Source organism: Sus scrofa, chromosome 4 (assembly GCF_000003025.6).
Source record: "Sus scrofa isolate TJ Tabasco breed Duroc chromosome 4, Sscrofa11.1, whole genome shotgun sequence".
NCBI lineage: Eukaryota > Metazoa > Chordata > Mammalia > Artiodactyla > Suidae > Sus > Sus scrofa.
In genome coordinates, this window is record NC_010446.5 from 115,229,992 (window position 1) to 115,253,001 (window position 23,010).

The window sequence follows — 23,010 nt, forward strand, 5'->3', positions numbered from 1 at the left end:
GCTAAGCCCACTCCCTCCCTGGACTCTGAAGCAAGCTTTTTTCACACGTGCCCAAGAACAACCCCAAGAACCAGTTTCTACAGACTCTCAAAAATCGAGATATAGCGCCACCTTTGGGAAAACAAAAGAATATTTTCTAATTGTCAGGCTTGAGCTGCACCAGCAAAAATAAACAAATACTTATTGAAGAAAAGCATGTGCTATTTCAAATGCAAAAGCAGAGGCACATATTCCCAAACACTAAGAAAAACCAAAGAAATAGGGTATCAAAAAAGAAAATAATCCTCTAGCAACTGAATTCAAAGGTACAGAATATTGAGATCTGACAAAGAATTCAAAGTAGCTATTATTAGAAATGCAGGAAGTGACAAGAAAACTCAGAAAGGCTGGCCAGTGAACTCAGGAATAAAATTAATGGCCATAAGAGATTCTCTACCAAAGAAAATGATTTTTTTTTTGTAGAAACCAAACAGAAATTCTGGAACTGAGGAAAACAGGGAATGAAATGAAGAACTCATTGGATATGAGGCTATGAGGTAGAAGAAAGACTAAGTGATTGCGGGGATAGGAATTCAGAAAGGATTCAGTTAGAAAAGGGTAGAAAACAAATATATTTTCTTAAATGAAAAAACCCTATGAACCTTAAGAATGTGAACAGAAAAGCAAATATAAGAGTAAATGTTATATTAGCTGGAGATGAGGAGGAAAAGGGGGCAAGGAATTTATTTAAAAAATAATAGCTGAGGGAACTTTAAACCTGGGGAACAAATTGGACATACAAGTCCACCAAGCTTATAGAATTTCCTACTATCACAATGCAAAAAATAAGATCATTTCCAAGACACATTGTAATGAAACCGTCACAAATTTAATGGTAAAGAAAGAAAACTAAAATTGTCCAAGGAAAAAAAGAAAGTTATCTACAAAGAAACTCTACTAGGTTATCAGTAGATTTCTCATCAAAAGCTTTACAGAACAGGAGAGCATGAAATGACATATTCAAAGTGATAAAAGCTTAAAAATTGCCAGCTGAGAATGCTTTATCCAGCTAAGTTATCCTTCATATATATGGGAGAAATAAAGGCTTTCCCATACAAACAAAACCTGAAGCAGTTCACCACCGTTAGACATGACTTGCAAGGGTGCCAAAAAAGTTCCTCAAGTAGAAAAGCAAAGAAGCTAATTAACAACATAAAAACATGGGAAAGGACACAATACCCTGGTAAAGGTTAAAATAGACAATCGCAAATAGAAAATTGTTACTCTATATTAGAGTGGTGTGTTAACCACTTAATGCTAGTATAAAGTTAAAGGAGGAACACATTAAACAAAATTTCAGCTATTACGATTTGGTGATGAATTCACAGCATAGCAATAGGAAAATTGTAACATCAAAAATATAAAAGGAATAAAAGAGTAAAACCATTATAGTTGCAAAAGAAAGTCGTTATCATGAAAAAAAAGGACTATTTTATTCCTATGAGATGCTTTGTGTAGGCCTCATGGTAACCACAAGGCAAATATCTAGAACAGGATCAAAAACCATAAAAATGGGGTACTGAGACAATCGCTAGGGAAAAACCACTCATTTACAAAAATAGACAGAAAGAAACGGGGAAAAAATAAGATAAAAAATAAGAGGAAAGTAAATAATGAGAGTGATAAGTCCTTATACAGCAACAATCACTCTAAATGGAAAGAGATTGGATTCACCAATCAAGTGGCACAGAGTGAGTTTGGGGAAGGAAAAGAAAAAAAGAAAAAGAAAAAAAAAAAACCCAAATATATGCTGCTGAGCAGAGACTTAGTTCAGGTCAAGAGGCATACGTATGCTCAAAGTGAAGGGACAGGAGATCGTCCAAGTGAGTGAAAACCAAAAAGAGCTGGGTTAGTCATACTTAGACAAAACAGACTTCGAGCCAAAAATGGCAGTAAGAGACAAAGACGGTTAGTATATAATGGCCAAGGGGTTAATAGATCAAGAAGATATAAGCAATGGTAAATAGACAAACGCCCAAAAGCAGAGCTCTGAAATATAGTAAGCAAATACTAAAAGACCTGAAGCAAGAAACAGACCACAATACAATAGTACAGGATGTCAGTACACGACTGTCACCAATGGACAGTTCACACAGAAAACGCAACCAGAAAACACTGGATTGAACCACACTTTAGAACAAATGGATCTAAACAATAAAACAGTCCCCATCCAAGGAGCAGATTGTACATTCTTCCCAAGTAAGTGTACATGGAACAGTTTCCAGCATATATGATGTGACAGGAAATTGTAGCAAATTTAAGAAGATTAACATCATACAACTATCGTTTTTGACCACAATGGTAAGGAACTAGAAATCAACAAGAGGAAAGCTGTAAACTCTATGACTACATGGAAACTAACTAATACAGTTCTGAACAACCAATGGGCTGAAGAAGAAATCAAAATGGAAATAAAAAATTAAATCAAAACAAATGAAAATGTATCCAAACTTATGCTATATGTCAAAAGTAGTTCTGGGAGGAAAGTCTTCAGTGATAAATACAGGAAGTAAGAAGCACAAAAAATTAAAACTAAAAAAATCAAAATTTACCTCTCAAGTAACTAGAAAAAAAGAACAAATTAAACCCAAAGTTAGCAGAAGAAAGGAAATACTAAATATCAGAGAGAAAATGAATGAAATAGAGACAAGAAAACTAAGAGCTGGTTCTTCCAAAAGATGCCTTCTTTCCTTCCTTCTTTCTTTTCTTTTTGTTCCCTTCCTTCCTTCCTTCCTTCCTTCCTTCCTTCTTTCTTTCTTTCTAAGGCTGCGTATGGGGCATATGGAAATTTCTGTGGCTGGAGGTCACATAGGAGCTGCAGCTGCTGGCCTACACCACAGCTTCACTGGATCTGACAGCAACACTGGATCTGAGCCGCATCTGAGACCTATACTGCAGCTTATGGCAATGCCACATCCTTGAGCCACTGAGGGAGGCCAGGTATCAAATCCGCATCCTCATGGACACGTATGTTGGGTTTTTAACCGGCTGAGCCACAACAAGAACTCCAAACCAATTTTTGAAGTGACACACCTTTAGTTAGACTAATAAGAAGGCTCAAATAAATAAACTTAGAACATAAAAGACATTAAAATTGCCACTATAGAACATATAAACTCATTAACAACGAATTATGAACAATTACATGACAACAAATTAGACAGAAATACAAACATCTCTAGAAACACACAACCTATCAAGACTGAATCAGGAAGAAATAGAAAATCAGAAAAGACCAATAACAATGTAAGAGATTGAATCAGAAATCAAAATCTCCCAACACAGAAAACCCCCGAACCAGACAGTGTCAGAGGTAAATTCAACCAAACATTTTCAGGAAAAATAATACCAATCCCTTCTTAAGCGCCTCCAGAAAACTGGAGAAGGGACTACTTCCAGACTCATTCCATGAGGCCTGCTTTACTCTGGTAACAAATCCAGATAAGGGCACCCGAAGAGAAGAAAACTACAGACCAATATCCCTGGTGAATGCAGATATAAAAATTCCCCAAACAATATTAGCCAACTGAATTCAAGAGCACATTAAAATATTTACACATCATGATCAGATGGATTTATCCCTGGTATGCAAGAATGGTTCAACACACAAATCAATAAATACAATACAGCCCATTAGTAAAACGAAAGATAAATATCATAGAAACAGAAAACGCATTTGGCAAAAGACATCTTTTAGTAATAATAACAATAACAATAATAACAATAATAACAATAAAACCCTTCACAGACTGGGCATAAGGAACACACCTCAACATGAGAAAGGCCGTATTCGACAAACACAAAGCTAACATTATACTCAATGGAGAAAAATTGAACGCTTTTCCTCTGAGACCAGAAACAAGACAAAATGTCCACTCTTATGCTCTTATTCGATACAGTTCTAGAAGTACTAGATAAGGCAATTAGATAAGACAAAGAAATAAAAGGCATTCAACTCCAAGAAGCAAAATTGTAACTATCTGCACATGATGTGAGTGTGTATGATGAAATCCCCACGACTCAACCAAACGTCCTGTGGGTACCAGCCAACAGTTTCACAGAAGTTGCAAAATACAAATAAACATACAGAAATCAGTTGTATTTCTATACACCAATGGTGGACCATCTAAAAAGAAAGAAACCTACCCTGTAAAAATAACACCAAAAACAAAATATTTAGGGATAAATTTTAACCAAGAAAAGTACAGCTCTGTGCAAGAAAACTATAAGACTGCAGAAAGAAATTGAAGACGACACAAACAAATGGAAAGACATTCTTCTAGGAGTTTTATGGTGATACCTGAGAGGTTCTACCTTTCAGTTATTAAATCCATCAAATAAATCTTTTGAGTGCTGTAAAACAGGGGTCCAATTGCATTCTTTTCACGTGGGTATCCAGATTTCTCAGCACAATTTGTTGAAGAGACTACCCTTTCCCATTGACTAGTATTGAACTCCTTATCAAAGATAACTTAACCATAAATATAAGGGTTTATTTCTAGGCTCTTTCTTCTGTTCCATTGGTCTATGCATACATTTTTATGCCAATACCATACTATTTTGATTACTGTAGTTTTAAGATTTAGTTGAAATAAGGAATTCTGATGAAACCAACTTTGGCTTTCTCAAGATTGATTTTCATATTCAAGGTGTGTGTGTGAGTGTGATTCTACATGAATTTTAAGAATCATTTTTATCTCTGTGAAAATGCCACTGGGATTTGACAATGACTGCATTAAATGTGTAGATGACTTTGGGTGGCATGGACATTTACACTATTGACTCTTCTACTTCAAGAATATAGGATATTATATGCTTCTTTGTGTCTTCTTCAACTTCTCCCATCAATGTCCTCAGCTCCTTGGTTAAATTATTCCGAAATACTGTTTATTTTGATGCTGTGCAAATGGAATTTCTTTCTTAGTGTCTCTGATAGTTTGTTTAGTGTATGGAAACAAATTTATTTTTCAGGTTCGTCTTTTATCCTGTAACTTTACTGATTTTTATGCCTCCTCACCGATTTTTGGTGGCATCCTTAAGATCTTCCATATATAAGAGCAGTCATTGCAAGCAGGGAAAAAAAATCCTTCATCTCTACCTTGATCTTTTATGTCTTGTCTTGCTTAACTGTTATGGCTAGAGCCTCCAATATTATGCTGAATAGAAATGAGGAAAATGGACATTCCTGTGTTTCCTGAGTTTAGAGGAAAAACTTCCAGCTTTTCATCTTGAGTAGGATGTTATCTGTGGGCTTGACATACATGACTTCTATAATGTTGAGTATATTCCTTCTACACTTCATTTCCTGAGAGTTTCTCCCAAGAAGAGATGTGGAACGTTGTCAAATATAGGCATACCTCACTCCTTGTTTTGTTGTGCTCTTTATAACCTGAAGGTCTGGGCAACTTTGAATGAGCAAGTCTATAGGGCATCACCGTTCCAATGGTATGTGCTCACTTGGTCTCTCTGCTACATTTAGGCAATTCTTGCAATACTCAAAAATTCCCCAAACTTTAGGGCAGTCCTGGATCACTGATCTTTGACGCCACTACTGGAAAAAGATTATGACTCACTGAGAGCTTCTTTTCCCAATAAGGTCTTTTAGTAACTATGCACATTTGAAGCTATAATGCATTGCATGCTAACAGACTACAGTGCATTGTAAATTTAACCTTTAGAGGCACTAGAACACTGAAAAAAAAAAAACACACACACACAACATGTAACTTGCTTTATTGATGTCTACACATTTTGCGGTGAACTGGAACTAAATCAGCAACATCTCTGAGATATGCTTGTACTTTTTATGCTTCAATAAGATCCATATTATGACTGAGATATCAGGTAATCAGAAATTAATTAACTGGGGAAGAATTGAAGAGAGAATGGGGAGGAAGGTCTCTATGCTAGGCCTTCCTTTACAAATAAGTTCCCCTCAAAAAAAAAAATTATATATATACACACATATTTCCTTTTCTTCTCTTCATTATCTCAATTTTTTACAAAGAATTTTTGACTTCATAAATAATATGTGCCAGACCCTGCCTGAGACAAAGGATTCAAAAAAGAGCAATAAAAGAGTCCAACTTATCATGTGAGCACTAAAGATGCAAGTATTGAAGGTCATGGCAATAACAGGGAGACTGACCAATCCTAAGTGTCCTTGTCATCATGGCCTTTAACTAAGATGAATGATGAATAGGAGTTAATTAAGAAAAGAACCTTCAAAGTTAGAAGAAGCAGAATTTCCTAGAGTTGAACTTGAGGAGATAAAGGAAACTTGGGCAGCTTGAGTAAATAAAAAGTAGTATGTTAGGAAAGAGAGAAAAAAAAATAAGAATGGAGTTAAAAAAAATAAGAAAATGATAGGTGATAGGACAAACAGATTGATGTATAGGCAGAAAAGTGGAGATTTCTAAGTTTGGTTTCTATTTTCTTAATCAAACATGAAAAACTAAACTGAGAGTGATAAGACCTAGACGAGCGTCTTCATAAATTCCACATTTTAAAGTCCAGTGAAGGAGAATTAACAGTGAGAGTATAGAGGAAAAAAAAAAAAGTGAAGTATACACACCGATATTACGGGGTTAAGAGGCGGAACAAAGAGCCATGCAATAGCATAGTTATAAGCCATTAGAAGGGAAAGTAAAGGAGAAAATATGTAAAGTAGACGAGTCCTGTGAGCTCCATAAAATTAAGAATTACGGATGCATTATTTAGTGTCTTTTATTTTTACCTAATAAACCATGAAAGGGCCTATATATGTGAAAAACACCCAGACCTTATACCTTGTAATGGGAATCATCATAAAAGCTGCTACCCCTACCCAAGGTTAGAAACACCTTACGGAAGAAATACAGGCACACATGAGAGAGACACAGCTTGCAGATGTGTCATGGCCAAAAAAAATACTTGTCAGCATGCTTCTCTGAGTTCGTGAAACTTTTTGACAAAGAGGTAATGTGAGTCTTCTGCCACTGACAAACTGTTGTTTGCGATCATCTTATAATCATATATGTCATTTTCATGCTTTCTGAGTTTCCAGTTTATTGCTGATGATAGCTTTTACCAAAAACTAATGAATTGTAGAAGTTATATGTCGCATACATAAAGAAAGAAACAAACACTCTTATTGCTCTTGGAAGATGTATTTAATTCAAATTTTACAATTGGATTCAGCATGAATTGCAATAAATGGATCTTCGGCAGAGTTACTAATAGAAAACTGAGCTGTGCCATCACTGGAAACATAGACTTTAATTCCTGTACAACTGTTACCAACTTTATCTCCAGAGATAACATCACAGTATGTGCCACCAGGAAGACCAGTTTGCAAAGTTGAAGATAATTGCCTGTAAAATAAAAGCTAAATGTAACTTGAGTTCAACACAATTAAAAGCAGGAACACGGGCCATCTCTAAAACAAGCAGCTTAACTCTGAGCCTAGAACTCAAGAACCTAAGAAGTCGGGGTCTCCGTGCAAAGAAAATATAAACAAAGACCTCTCCAGTGGGTGTAAATCGTTTCTCCAGGCCAAAACTATTCTAAGAAAACACAGCAATTTCCCAGTCAGTAGGGAACATTATTTTAAAAATTTAAGGTCGAAGAGTATCATTGCAAATGGACTGGATCGCCTCTCTTAGAGAAAAGTGCTTCTCTGGTAAACGCAAGTATCTTAAATGTGTCCTCATCTAGCACAAGAAAATACCGATTACTTCCAAGAATTAAATTTGATTATTCCTCAAAAATTTATCTCTTCAAGAGGAGATAAAAGTTGCTTGCATTTCTTGAAGCAGTATATGGTTTTCCAAGGTAAAGCCTCTCATAAATCATTTTGCTCTTCTCATCTACAAACGATAGAAATTAAAGAACCAGCCGTGGATTCTTTGATCAAGAAAGAGATGAATTTGATTTAGTTTTCATCAGTAAAATACAGTTTGGGCTAGAACGAGCTAAGCATGAGTGCGGCAGACCCTGGACCTTGCAAAGGACTTACGGTATTGAGGAATCAACTGCTTGCAAAGAAGACTTCGGTATGTGAGGGAATCAATACACCTGAAGCAGAGAATTCAGGGAACACAAATGAAAAGTCAGTAAGGAGAAGTCTCAGAACTAAAACTCAAAAGATCTCCTGAGTCGATCTTGAATATAACATACATATTCTTTTACAGTACTTAAAAACATTATTTGTCACAGAGAGATAGACAGTGAAAACAGAACTAGACAAACTCAAAGCACTAGAGACCAGAAATAGGCAAAAAAGAGAGAGAGAGAGAGGAAAGTGTTTTTGGTCCTGAGGCAGAATTTGTCTTGATTTCAACAAAGGCTGTAGTCATTCTTCCAGGGATTTCCAAACTTTTCTATTAACTACTTTGTATTTTGTGTGAAGTGTGTATATGTAAGCATATACACGGGCATCCTATCCATCTGCATATGATACACAAAAGGCACGGAAAGTAATTGCTCAGAACAGAAAGCCCTTAGGAGAGGGCTTATGGGGAGCAGATCAAAAGAATAAAGCTATCTTTTTCTTTGGGCCCTTTTCTCATCACTATGTTTTCTTATCCACTGACTAGAGGATGTTTCAGGTGAAAAATCTGAAAAATCAGATTTTTTCACCTATGAAAAAATAGGTGAGCAGAAAGAAAAACAGCAATAAACCAAGAACATATAAAAGCATAAGCATTATTTCAAATGGGTATCAAACTTACCAATCATCATTGTTAAAGACAATGAATCCTCTGTTCCTCTTCCAAAAGCTACCTGGTTGCTTCCGTTATCCCACCAGTTTGCAAAAGGTTGGCCGTCCACCACGTTACGGAACCAAACCATGTTCCTAAGAGAAAATGGCATGGGAAACTTGATGAGTAATTCCATGGCTTCAGATAAAGTCTTCAGAAGGTTTATTATTAGAGGATACCTCTAAACAAGTAGTCTTACCTTATCTGACGCCATCGATGCTCACAGACCCAGTCATTGCCACAGGTAGTATCTGCATTAATAGTAACTTCCTTAATGACCCCGTTATTATTTGGTGGCCCAATCCAATCATTAACATCCTTGATTGGCAAAAAGAAATCATTTTAAAAAGACGGCATGTTTAACACAGCCTGTTCCCAAACTCAATCTGTTCTATTGGGGTCTTCATGGTGTCTTCATTTAGAATCCAACTCCTTCATTATTTTACTTTTCTCCTTCCAAACTTCACCTTCTCTGGGCCCATATTCAAACAAGGGGTATGATTGGTTTTGGTTTTTTTAACTCTCTCGTTTGCTTTCCAAGGAATTGCAATGATTTCTTAACATCACTTGTAGATAATGTAATTTCGTGGAAACGGCAAGGACTTTTGCGTCAGAAACAGCAGGTTCTATGACAACTGGCCAAGAAAACTTAGATAATATTCATCATTTCTCTGCCTGATTTTGCTCTCTTAAAATGAAGCTTTTGCTTTGTTGCTATAACATTGAAATAATTTATGTAAAAAATGCTTCAAAAAATCTGCTAAATAAATATTACTTTCTTTCATTCCTCCTTGTTGAGTAAGTGCACTAATCAAAAACCACAATAATCTTACACACCTGACCAAACTTTAATATTGTGCGTTTCTCTTTTAAATGTAGTTCTCTTTTTTCTTCAGTTTTTGAAGCCCACACCCACTGCATGTGGAACTTCCTAGCCAGGGATCAAACCTGAGCCACCGCAGTGACAATGCTGGATCTTTAACTTCTCAGGCATAGGGAACTCCAATACTGTATTCTTCCGACTGGTACTTTTAATCATTAAATAAACAACAGACTATGCCTAGGAAGGTTATCAGAGTGTGTCTTAGAATCATGCCGTATCATAAACAGTGGACAAATCAAACGTTTCTAGCATGCAGAAGTCCTAAAAAAGTCTTGGAAATGTTATGGAAGAGGGAGAATGGACTTATGCCATGACTCCTGCCATCAGAAATAGGGCCAGTTACTGAAAATTATAGGAAATAGGCCTCAGGAGAAGGGGACATCTTCCCAATAGTAAAGCTCGCTAAAAACAAAACGAGGTCCTCCACAAAGGATGAGCTTCCTAACTTGAAAGGGATCTAGAAGAAAGTAGATAAATACCTATCTTGGGTGCAATGAAGACGATTTCTAATTCAGGTGTGAAGTTGCTACTTGAGGCTGCATGTGAAATCTTCCGATTAAAGAGGAAGTTTACCTCCTAACTTTCCAAATACTTCAACACTCCTATGTCTCAGTTCCTTTTTAAAATTACTGCTCAATTCATGTCTTTGCCACATTGTCAAGAACTTCTCTGCTCTTTCTCCTTCCTAGAACAGACTGCAAACAGCTTCTTCTTTAAAGACAGCACTTTTCCGTCTTCTTCGTTTTCCCTACTGAACTCCATTCGGCTAAGCAAATTCTCTGCACCGCCAGTACACAACATTTTAGAAACCGGATTTAACAAATATTGTTATCCTCCCTGTGCTGTGGGCAGGTACTTTTTAAAGGGGTTGGCAAGTGGGCTTTTCATCCTCCATATCAATGCTATGAAGTAGTCTTTATGAGAAGCATACTTATCTTACTCGCTGTATCCTTATTTTCAAGTGGGTTATTGGGGGCAGGAAGTAGGCTCACCATATCTGAAATAGCTGGCCCCACTCTGGGTCAATAGAGACCTGTCGTTTTATTTTTCTAATATCCACCGTATGCTAAAAGAAGCCTGCACAGGCGGCCTTCCCTAATATTGACAAAATACGTAGTGTAAATGTCACGGCATCATGTGCAAGTAACCTTTTCCTGAGAAAAAATTTTTGGAACACCAAAACTTACTTTCTCACAAATTTCTGCCCAAACGTCTGTCGACATTCACTCGTAGTGACCCTCAGTGAGCATAAAATCAGCCCATCATGTACAGTCATAAAAGGCTAACAATAACAATAATAACAATAATAACAATAAAACCCTTCACAGACTGGGCATAAGGAACACACCTCAACATGAGAAAGGCCGTATTCGACAAACACAAAGCTAACATTATACTCAATGGAGAAAAATTGAACGCTTTTCCTCTGAGACAGAAACAAGACAAAAATGTCCACTCTTATGCTCTTATTCGATACAGTTCTAAAGTACTAGATAAGGCAATTAGATAAGACAAAGAAATAAAAGGCATTCAACTCCAAGAAGCAAAATTGTAACTATCTGCACATGATGTGAGTGTGTATGATGAAAATCCCCACGACTCAACCAAACGTCCTGTGGGTACCAGCCAACAGTTTCACAGAAGTTGCAAAATACAAAATAAACATACAGAAATCAGTTGTATTTCTATACACCAATGGTGGACCATCTAAAAAAGAAAGAAACCTACCCTGCTAAAAATACACCAAAAACAAAATATTTAGGGATAAATTTTAACAAGAAAAGTACAGCTCTGTGCAAGAAAAACTATAAGACTGCAGAAAGAAATTGAAGACGACACAAACAAATGGAAAGACTTCTTCTAGGAGTTTTATTGGTGATACCTGAGAGGTTCTACCTTTCAGTTATTAAATCCATCAAATAAATCTTTTGAGTGCTGTAAAACAGGGGTCCAATTGCATTCTTTTTCACGTGGGTATCCAGATTTCTCAGCACAATTTGTTGAAGAGACTACCCTTTCCCATTGACTAGTATTGAACTCCTTATCAAAGATAACTTAACCATAAATATAAGGGTTTATTTCTAGGCTCTTTCTTCTGTTCCATTGGTCTATGCATACATTTTTATGCCAATACCATACTATTTTGATTACTGTAGTTTAAGATTTAGTTTGAAATAAGGAATTCTGATGAAACCAACTTTGGCTTTCTCAAGATTGATTTTCATATTCAAGGTGTGTGTGTGAGTGTGATTCTACATGAATTTTAAGAATAATTTTTTATCTCTGTGAAAAATGTCCACTGGGAATTTGACAAGATGCATTAAATGTGTAGATGACTTTGGGTGGCATGGACATTTTACACTATTGACTCTTCTACTTCAAGAATATAGGATATTATACTGCTTCTTGTGTCTTCTTCAACTTCTCCATCAATGTCCTCAGCTCCTTGGTTAAATTTATTCCGAAATACTGTTTTATTTGATGCTGTGCAAATGGAATTTCTTTCTTAGTGTCTCTGATAGTTGTTGTTAGTGTATGGAAACAAATTTATTTTTTCAGGTTCGTCTTTTATCCTGTAACTTTACTGATTTTTATGCCTCCTCACCGATTTTTGGTGGCATCCTTAAGACTTCCATATATAAGAGCATGTCATTTGCAAGCAGGGAAAAAAAATCTTCATCTCTGACCTTGATCCTTTTTATGTCTTTGTCTTGCTTAACTGTTATGGCTAGAGCCTCCAATATTATGCTGAATAGAAATGAGGAAAATGGACATTCCTGTGTTTTCCTGAGTTTAGAGGAAAAACTTCCAGCTTTCATCTTTGAGTAGGATGTTATCTGTGGGCTTGACATACATGACTTCTATAATGTTGAGGTATATTCCTTCTACACTTCATTTCCTGAGAGTTTCTCCCAAGAAGAGATGTGGAACGTTGTCAAATAGCATACCTCACTCCTTGTTTTGTTGTGCTCTTATAACCTGAAGGTCTGGGCAAACTTTGAATTGAGCAAGTCTATAGGGCATCACCGTTCCAATGGTATGTGCTCACTTGGTCTCTCTGCTACATTTAGGCAATTCTTGCAATACTTCAAAAATTTCCCAAACTTTAGGGCAGTCTGTGATCACTGATCTTTGACGCCACTACTGGAAAAGATTATGACTCACTGAGAGCTTCTTTTCCAATAAGGTCTTTTTAGTAACATATGCACATTTGAAAGCTATAATGCCATTGCATGCTTAACAGACTACAGTGCATTGTAAATTTAACCTTTAGAGGCACTAGAACACTGAAAAAAAAAAAACACACACACACAACATGTAACTTGCTTTATTGATGTCTACACATTTTTGCGGTGAACTGGAACTAAATCAGCAACATCTCTGAGATATGCTTGTACTTTTTATGCTTCAATAAGATTCCATTTATGACCTGAGATATCAGAGTAATCAGAAATTAATTAAACTGGGGAAGAATTGAAGAGAGAATGGGAGGAAGGTCTCTATTGCTAGGCCTTCCTTTACAAATAAGTTTCCCCTCAAAAAAAAAATTATATATATACACACATATTTCCTTTTCTTCTCTTTCATTATCTCAATTTATTTTACAAAGAATTTTTGACTCATAAATAATATGTGCCAGACCCTGCCTGAGACAAAGGATTCAAAAAAGAGCAATAGAGAGAGTCCAACTGTATCATGGTGAGCACTAAAGATGCAAGTATTGAAGTTCATTGGGCTAATCCTAAGTGTCCTTGTCATCGTGGCCTTTGAACTAAGATTGAATGAAGAATAGGAGTTAATTAAGAAAAGAACCTTCAAAGTTAGAAGAAGCGAATTTCCTAGAGTTGAACTTGAGGAGATAAAGGAAACTTGGGCAGCTTGAGTAAATAAAAGTTAGTATGTATTAGGGAAAGAGAGAAAAAAAAATAAGAATGGAGTTAAAAAAAAGTAAGAAAATGATAGGTGATAGGACAAACAGATTGATGTATAGGCAGAAAAGTGGAAGTTTCTAAGTTTTGGTTTCTATTTCTTAATCAAACATGAAAAACTAAACTGAGAGTGATAAGACCTAGACGAGCGTCTTCATAAATTCCACATTTTAAAGTCCAGGTGAAGGAGAATTAACAGTGGAGTATCATGAGGAAAAAAAAAAAAAGTGAAGTATACACACCGATATTACGGGTTAAGAGGCGGAAAAAGAGCCATGCAATAGCATTAGGTTATAGCCATTAGAAAGGGAAAGTAAAGAGAAATATAATGTAAAGTAGACGAGTCCTGTGAGCTCCATAAAAATTAAGAATTACGGATTGCATTATTTAGTGTCTTTTTATTGTTTTACCTAATAAACCATGAAAGGGCCTATATATTGTGAAAAACACCCAGACCTTATACCTTTGTATGGGAATCATCATAAAAGCTGCTACCCTACCCAAGGGTTAGAAACACCTTACGGAAGAAATACAGGCACACATGAGAGAGACACAGCTTGGCAGATTGTGTTCATGGCCAAAAAAATACTTGTCAGCATGCTTCTCTGAGTTCGTGGAAACTTTTTTGACAAAGAGGTCAATGTGAGTCTTCTGCCACTGACAAACTGTTGTTTGCGATCATCTTATAATCATATATGTCATTTTCATGCTTTTCTGAGTTTTCCAAGTTTATGCTGATGATAGCTTTTACCAAAAACTAATGAATTGTAGGAAGTTATATGTCGCATACATAAAGAAAGGAAACAAACACTTCTTATTGCTCTTGGAAGATGTATTTAATTCAAATTTTACAATTTGGATTCAGCATGAATTGCAATAAATGGATCTTCGGCAGAGTTACTAATAGAAAACTGAGCTGTGCCATCACTGGAAACATAGACTTTAATCCTGTACAACTGTTACCAACTTTATCTCCAGAGATAACATCACAGTATGTGCCACCAGGAAGACCAGTTTGCAAAGTTGAAGATAATTGCCTGTAAATAAAAGCTAAGATGTAACTTGAGTTCAACACAATTAAAAGCAGAACACGGGCCATCTCTAAAACAAGCAGCTTAACTCTGAGCCGTAGAACTCTAAGAACTCTAAGAAGTCGGGTCTCCGTGCAAAGAAATATAACACAAGGACCTTCTCAGTGGGTGTAAATCGTTTCTCAGGGCCAAAACTATTCTTAGAGAAAACACAGCAATTTCCCAGTCAGTAGGGAACATTATTTTTAAAAAATTTAAGGTCGAAGAGTATCATTGCAAATTGGACTGGATCGCCTCTCTTAGAGAAAAGTGCTTCTCGTGGTAAACGCAAGTATCTTAAATGTGTCCTCATCTGAGCACAAGAAAATACGATTACTTCAAGAATTTAAATTTGATTATTTCCTCAAAATTTATTCTCTTCAAGAGGAGATAAAAAGTTGCTTGCATTTTTTGAAGCAGTATATGGTTTCAAAGGTAAAGCCTCTCATAAATCGATTTTGCTTTCTCATCTACAAACGATAGAAATTAAAGAACCAGCCGTGGATTCTTTGATCAAGAAAGAGATGAATTTGATTTAGTTTTCATCAGTAAAATACAGTTTGGGCTAGAACGAGCTAAGCATGAGTGGCGGCAGACCCTGGACTGCTTGCAAAGAGACTTCTGTATGTGAGGGAATCAACTGCTTGCAAGAAGACTTCAGGTTATGTGAGGAATCAATACACCTGAAGCAGAGAATGCAGGGACACAAATGAAAAGTCAGTAAGGAGAAGTCTCAGAACTAAAACTCAAAAGATCTCCTGAGGTCGATCTTTGAATATAACATACATATTCTTTTTACATGTACTTTAAAAACATTATTTGTCACAGAGAGATACGACAGTGAAACAGAACTAGACAAACTCAAAAGCACTAGAGACCAGAATAGGCAAAAAAGAGAGAGAGAGAGAGAAAAGTGTTTTGGTCCTGAGGCAGAATTTGTCTGATTTCAACAAAGGCTGTAGTCATTCTTCCAGGGATTTCCAACTTTTCTATTAACTACTTTGTGTATTTTGTGTGAAGTGTGTATATGTAAGCATATACACGGGCATCCTATCGCAAATAGAAAACTTGGTTACTCTATATTAGAGTGGTGTGTTAACCACTTAATGCTAGTATAAAGTATAAAGGAGGAACACATTAAACAAAATTTCAGCTATTACAATTTGGTGATGAATTCACAGCATAGCAATAGGAAATTGTAACATCAAAAATATAAAAGGAATAAAAGAGTAAAACCATTATAGTTGCAAGAGAAAGTCGTTATCATGAAAAAAAAGGACTATTTTATTCCTATGAGATGCTTTGTGTAGGCCTCATGGTAAACCACAAGGCAATATCTAGAACAGGATCAAAAACCATAAAAAATGGGGTACTGAGACAATCGCTAGGGAAAAACCACTCATTTACAAAAATAGACAGAAAGAAACGGGGGAAAAAATAAGATAAAAAATAAGAGGAAGGCAAATAATGAGAGTGATAAGTCCTTATACAGCAACAGTCACTCTAAATGTAAACAGATTGGATTCACCATCAAGTGGCACAGAGTGAGTTTGGGGAAGGAAAAGGAGAAAAGAAAAAGAAAAAAAAAAGACCCAAATATATGCTGCTGAGCAGAGACTTATTTCAGGTCAAGAGGCATACGTATGCTCAAAGTGAAGGGACAGGAGATCGTCCAAGTGAGTGAAAACCAAAAAGAGCTGGGTTAGTCATACTTAGACAAAACAGACTTCGAGCCAAAAATGGCAGTAAGAGACAAAGACGGTTAGTATATAATGGCCAAGGGGTTAATAGATCAAGAAGATATAAGCAATGGTAAACAGACAAACGCCCAAAAGCAGAGCTCTGAAATATAGTAAGCAAATACTAAAAGACCTGAAGCAAGAAATAGACCACAATACAATAGTAAAGGATGTCAGTACACTACTGTCACCAATGGACAGTTCACACAGAAAACGCAACCAGAAAACACTGGATTGAACCACACTTTAGAACAAATGGATCTAAACAATAAAACATTCCCCATCCAAGGAGCAGATTATACATTCTTCCCAAGTGTACATGGAACAGTTTCCAGCATATACGATGTGACAGGAAATTGTAGCAAATTTAAGAAGATTAACATCATACAACTATCGTTTTTGACCACAATGGTAAGGAACTAGAAATCTACAAGAGGAAAGCTGTAAACTCTATGACTACATGGAAACTAACTAATACAGTTCTGAACAACCAATGGGCTGAAGAAGAATCAAAATGGAAATAAAAAATTAAATCAAAACAAATGAAAATGTATCCAAACTTATGCTATATGTCAAAAGTAGTTCTGGGAGGAAAGTCTTCAGTGATAAATACAGGAAGTAAGAAGCACAAAAAATTAAAACTAAAAAAATCAAAATTTACCTCTCAAGTAACTAGAAAAAAAGAACAAATTAAACCCAAAGTTAGCAGAAGAAAGGAAATACTAAATATCAGAGAGAAAATGAATGAAATAGAGACAAGAAAACTAAGAGCTGGTTCTTCCAAAAGATGCCTTCTTTCCTTCCTTCTTTCTTTTCTTTTTGTTCCCTTCCTTCCTTCCTTCCTTCCTTCCTTCTTTCTTTCTTTCTAAGGCTGCGTATGGGGCATATGGAAATTTCTGTGGCTGGAGGTCACATAGGAGCTGCAGCTGCTGGCCTACACCACAGCTTCACTGGATCTGACAGCAACACTGGATCTGAGCCGCATCTGAGACCTATACTGCAGCTTATGGCAATGCCACATCCTTGAGCCACTGAGGGAGGCCAGGTATCAAATCCGCATCCTCATGGACACGTATGTTGGGTTTTTAACCGGCTGAGCCACAACAAGAACTCCAAACCAATTTTTGAAGTGACACACCTTTAGTTAGACTAATAAGAAGGCTCAAATAAATAAACTTAGAACATAAAAGACATTAAAATTGCCACTATAGAAACATATAAACTCATTAACAAGAATTATGAACAATTACATGACAACAAATTAGACAGAAATACAAACATCTCTAGAAACACACAACCTATCAAGACTGAATCAGGAAGAAATAGAAAATCAGAAAAGACCAATAACAATGTAAGAGATTGAATCAGAAATCAAAATCTCCCAACACAGAAAACCCCCGAACCAGACAGTGTCAGAGGTAAATTCAACCAAACATTTTCAGGAAAAATAATACCAATCCCTTCTTAAGCGCCTCCAGAAAACTGGAGAAGGGACTACTTCCAGACTCATTCCATGAGGCCTGCTTTACTCTGGTAACAAATCCAGATAAGGGCACCCGAAGAGAAGAAAACTACAGACCAATATCCCTGGTGAATGCAGATATAAAATTCCCCAAACAATATTAGCCAACTGAATTCAAGAGCACATTAAAATATTTATACATCATGATCAGATGGGATTTATCCCTGGTATGCAAGAATGGTTCAACACACAAATCAATAAATACAATACAGCCCATTAGTAAAACGAAAGATAAATATCATAGAAACAGAAAACGCATTTGGCAAAAGACATCTTTTAGTAATAATAACAATAACAATAATAACAATAATAACAATAAAACCCTTCACAGACTGGGCATAAGGAACACACCTCAACATGAGAAAGGCCGTATTCGACAAACACAAAGCTAACATTATACTCAATGGAGAAAAATTGAACGCTTTTCCTCTGAGACCAGAAACAAGACAAAAATGTCCACTCTTATGCTCTTATTCGATACAGTTCTAGAAGTACTAGATAAGGCAATTAGATAAGACAAAGAAATAAAAGGCATTCAACTCCAAGAAGCAAAATTGTAACTATCTGCACATGATGTGAGTGTGTATGATGAAAATCCCCACGACTCAACCAAACGTCCTGTGGGTACCAGCCAACAGTTTCACAGAAGTTGCAAAATACAAAATAAACATACAGAAATCAGTTGTATTTCTATACACCAATGGTGGACCATCTAAAAAAGAAAGAAACCTACCCTGCTAAAAATAACACCAAAAACAAAATATTTAGGGATAAATTTTAACCAAGAAAAGTACAGCTCTGTGCAAGAAAAACTATAAGACTGCAGAAAGAAATTGAAGACGACACAAACAAATGGAAAGACATTCTTCTAGGAGTTTTATGGTGATACCTGAGAGGTTCTACCTTTCAGTTATTAAATCCATCAAATAAATCTTTTGAGTGCTGTAAAACAGGGGTCCAATTGCATTCTTTTTCACGTGGGTATCCAGATTTCTCAGCACAATTTGTTGAAGAGACTACCCTTTCCCCATTGACTAGTATTGAACTCCTTATCAAAGATAACTTAACCATAAACATAAGGGTTTATTTCTAGGCTCTTTCTTCTGTTCCATTGGTCTATGCATACATTTTTATGCCAATACCATACTATTTTGATTACTGTAGTTTTAAGATTTAGTTTGAAATAAGGAATTCTGATGAAACCAACTTTGGCTTTCTCAAGATTGATTTTCATATTCAAGGTGTGTGTGTGAGTGTGATTCTACATGAATTTTAAGAATATTTTTTTATCTCTGTGAAAAATGCCACTGGGAATTTGACAAGGATTGCATTAAATGTGTAGATGACTTTGGGTGGCATGGACATTTTACACTATTGACTCTTCTACTCCAAGTATATAGGATATTATTGTGTCTTCTTCAACTTCTCCCATCAATGTCCTCAGCTCCTCGGTTAAATTTATTCCGAAATACTGTTTTATTTTGATGCTGTGCAAATGGAATTTCTTTCTTAGTGTCTCTGATAGTTTGTTGTTAGTGTATGGAAACAAATTTATTTTTTCAGGTTCGTCTTTTATCTTGTAACTTTACTGACTTTTATGCCTCCTCACCGATTTTTGGTGGCATCCTTAAGAGCTTCCATATATAAGAGCACGTCATGTGCAAGCAGGGAAAAAATTGTTTCTTCATCTCTGACCTTGATGCCTTTTTATGTCTTTGTCTTGCTTAACTGTTATGGCTAGAGCCTCCGATATTATGCTGAATAGAAATGAGGAAAATGGACATTCCTGTGTTTTCCTGAGTTTAAAGGAAAAACTTCCAGCTTTTCATCTTTGAGTAGGATGTTATCTGTGGGCTTGACATACATGACTTCTATAATGTTGAGTATATTCCTTCTACACTTCATTTCCTGAGAGTTTCTCCCAAGAAGAGATGTGGAACGTTGTCAAATATAGGCATACCACACTCCTTGTTTTGTTGTGCTCTTTATAACCTGAAGGTCTGGGCAACTTTGAATTGAGCAAGTCTATAGGGCATCACCGTTCCAATGGTATGTGCTCACTTGGTCTCTCTGCTACATTTAGGCAATTCTTGCAATATTTCAAAAATTTCCCAAACTTTAGGGCAGTCTGTGATCACTGATCTTTGACGCCACTACTGGAAAAAGATTATGACTCACTGAAGGTTCAAATGAGAGCTTCTTTTCCCAATAAGGTCTTTTTTAGTAAGGTACGCACATTAGAAAGATATAATGGCACTGCATGCTTAACAGACTATAGTGCATTGTAAATTTAACCTTTAGAGGCACTAGAACACTGAAAACACACACACACACACATCATGTAACTTGCTTTATTGATGTCTTCACATTATTGTGGTGAACTGGAACTAAATCAGCAACATCTCTGAGATATGCTTGTACTTTTTATGCTTCAATGAGACTCCATGACATTTATGACATGAGATATCAGGGTAATCAGAAGTTAATTAAACTGGGGAAGAATTGAAGAGAGAATGGGAGGAAGATCTCTATTGCTAGGCCTTCCTTTACAAATAAGTTTCCCCTCAAAAAAAAAATTATATATATACACACATATTTCCTTTTCTTCTCTTTCATGATCTCAATTTACTTTACAAAGAATTTTTGACTTCATAAATAATATATCCCAGACCCTGCCTGAGACAAAGGATTCAAAAAAGAGCAATAAACAGAGTCTGACTCTATCATGGTGAGCACTAAAGAGGCAAGTATTGAAGGTCATGGCAATAACAGGGAGACTTGACCTAATCCTGAGTAAGTGTCCTTGTCATCATGGCCTTTGAACTAAGATTGAATGATGAATAGGAGTTAATTAAGAAAAGAACCTTCAAAGTTAGAAGAAGCAGAATTTCCTAGAGTTGAACTTGAGGAGATAAAGGAAACTTGGGCAGCTTGAGTAAATAAAAAGTCAGTATGTCTAGAGAAAGAGAGAAAAAAAAAAAGAATGGAGTTAAAAAAAAGTAAGAAAATGATAGGTGATAGGACAAACAGATTGATGTATAGGCAGAAAAGTGGAGATTTCCTAAGTTTTGGTTTCTATTTTCTTAATCAAACATGAAAAACTAAACTGAGAGTGATAAGACCTAGACGAGCGTCTTCATAAATTCCACATTTTAAAGTCCAGGTGAAGGAGAATTAACAGTGAGAGTATCATGAGGAAAAAAAAAAAAGTGAAGTATACACACCGATATTACGGGGTTAAGAGGCGGGACAAAGAGCCATGCAATAGCATTAGGTTATAGCCATTAGAAAGGGAAAGTAAAGGAGAAAATAATGAAAGTAGACAAGTCCTGTGAGCTCCATAAAATTAAGAATTACGGATTGCATTATTTTAGTGTCTTTTATTGTTTTACCTAATAAACCATGAAAGGGCCTATATATTGTGAAAAACACCCAGACCTTATACCTTTGTATGGGAATCATCATAAAAGCTGCTACCCCTACCCAAGGGTTAGAAACACCTTATGGAAGAAATACAGGCACACATGAGAGAGACACAGCTTGGCAGATTGTGTTCATGGCCAAAAAAATACTTGTCAGCATGCTTCTCTGAGTTCGTGGAAACTTTTTTGACAAAGAGGTTAATGTGAGTCTTCTGCCACGTGACAAACTGTTGTTTGCGATCATCTTATAATCATATATGTCATTTTCATGCTTTTCTGAGTTTTCCCAGTTTATTGCTGATGATAGCTTTTACCAAAAACTAATGAATTGTAGGAAGTTTATGTCGCATACATAAAGAAAGGAAACAAACACTTCTTATTGCTCTTGGAAGATGTATTTAATTCAAATTTTACAATTTGGATTCAGCATGAATTGCAATAAATGGATCTTCGGCAGAGTTACTAATAGAAAACTGAGCTGTGCCATCACTGGAAACATAGACTTTAATTCCTGTACAACTGCTACCAACTTTATCTCCAGAGATAACATCACAGTATGTGCCACCAGGAAGACCAGTTTGCAAAGTTGAAGATAATTGCCTGTAAAATAAAAGCTAAGATGTAACTTGAGTTCAACACAATTAAAAGCAGGAACACGGGCCATCTCTAAAACAAGCAGCTTAACTCTGAGCCATAGAACTCTAAGGAGTCAGGGACTCCCTGCAAAGAAAATACAACACAAAGACTTCTCCAGTGGGTGTAAATCTTTTCCTCAGGGCCAAAACTATTCTTACATAAAGCACAGCAATTTCCCAGTCAGTAGGGAACATTATTTTGTAAAATTTAAGGTCGAAGAGTATCATTGCAAATTGGACTGGATCGCCTCGCTTAGAGAAAAGTGCTTCTCATGGTAAACGCAAGTATCTTAAATGTGTCCTCATCTGAGCACAAGAAAATACCGATTACTTCCAAGAATTTAAATTTGATTATTTCCTCAAAAATTTATTCTTTTCAAGAGGAGATAAAAAGTTGCTTGCATTTCTGTGAAGCAGTATATGGTTTTCAAAGGTAAAGCCTCTCATAAATCTATTTTGCTCTTCTCATCTACAAACGATAGAAATTAAAGAATCAGCCGTGGATTCTTTGATCAAGAAAGAGATGAATTTGTTTTAGTTTTCATCAGTAAAATACAGTTTGGGCTACAACGAGCTAAGCATGAGTAGCGGCAGACCCTGGACTGACACATGTCAACTGCTTGCAAAGAGGACTTCTGGGTATGTGAGGGAATCAATACACCTGAAGCAGAGAATTCAGGGAACACAAATGAAAAGTCAGTAAGGAGAAGTCTCAGAACTAAAACTCAAAAGATCTCCTGAGATCGATCATTGAACATAACATACATATTCTTTATATACATACTTTAAAAGACATTATTTGTCACAGAGAGATAGGACAGTGAAAACAGAACTAGACAAACTCAAAAGCACTAGAGACCAGAATAGGCAAAAAAGAGAGAGAGAGAGAGAAAAGTGTTTTGGTCCTGAGGCAGAATTTGTCTTGATTTCAACAAAGGCTGTAAGTCATTCTTCCAGGGATTTCGCAACTTTTCTATTAACTACTTTGTGTATTTTGTGTGAAGTGTGTATATGTAAGCATATACACGGG

General features: G+C 36.1%; 1 protein-coding gene and 2 pseudogenes across 3 annotated transcripts in view; all 3 read right to left on the bottom strand.

Annotated features, from left to right (window-relative positions):
• LOC100521789 (pancreatic alpha-amylase) overlaps positions 1 to 23,010 on the bottom strand; it is a 49,435-nt gene that overhangs the window by 23,987 nt on the left and 2,438 nt on the right. The gene's annotated exons all lie outside the window — the stretch shown is intronic.
• On the bottom strand, positions 7,172 to 9,121 carry LOC110260364 (annotated as a pseudogene). Its single transcript, XR_002343549.1, has 3 exons — positions 8,980 to 9,121; positions 8,751 to 8,875; positions 7,172 to 7,391 (listed from the first exon to the last, which is right to left on the bottom strand). The product of XR_002343549.1 is annotated as a pancreatic alpha-amylase-like (transcript).
• LOC100522672 overlaps positions 21,722 to 23,010 on the bottom strand; it is a 34,254-nt pseudogene continuing 32,965 nt past the window's right edge. The window contains exon 11 of the transcript XR_002343548.1: positions 21,722 to 21,945. The product of XR_002343548.1 is annotated as a pancreatic alpha-amylase-like (transcript). The remainder of the gene's footprint in view (positions 21,946 to 23,010) is intronic.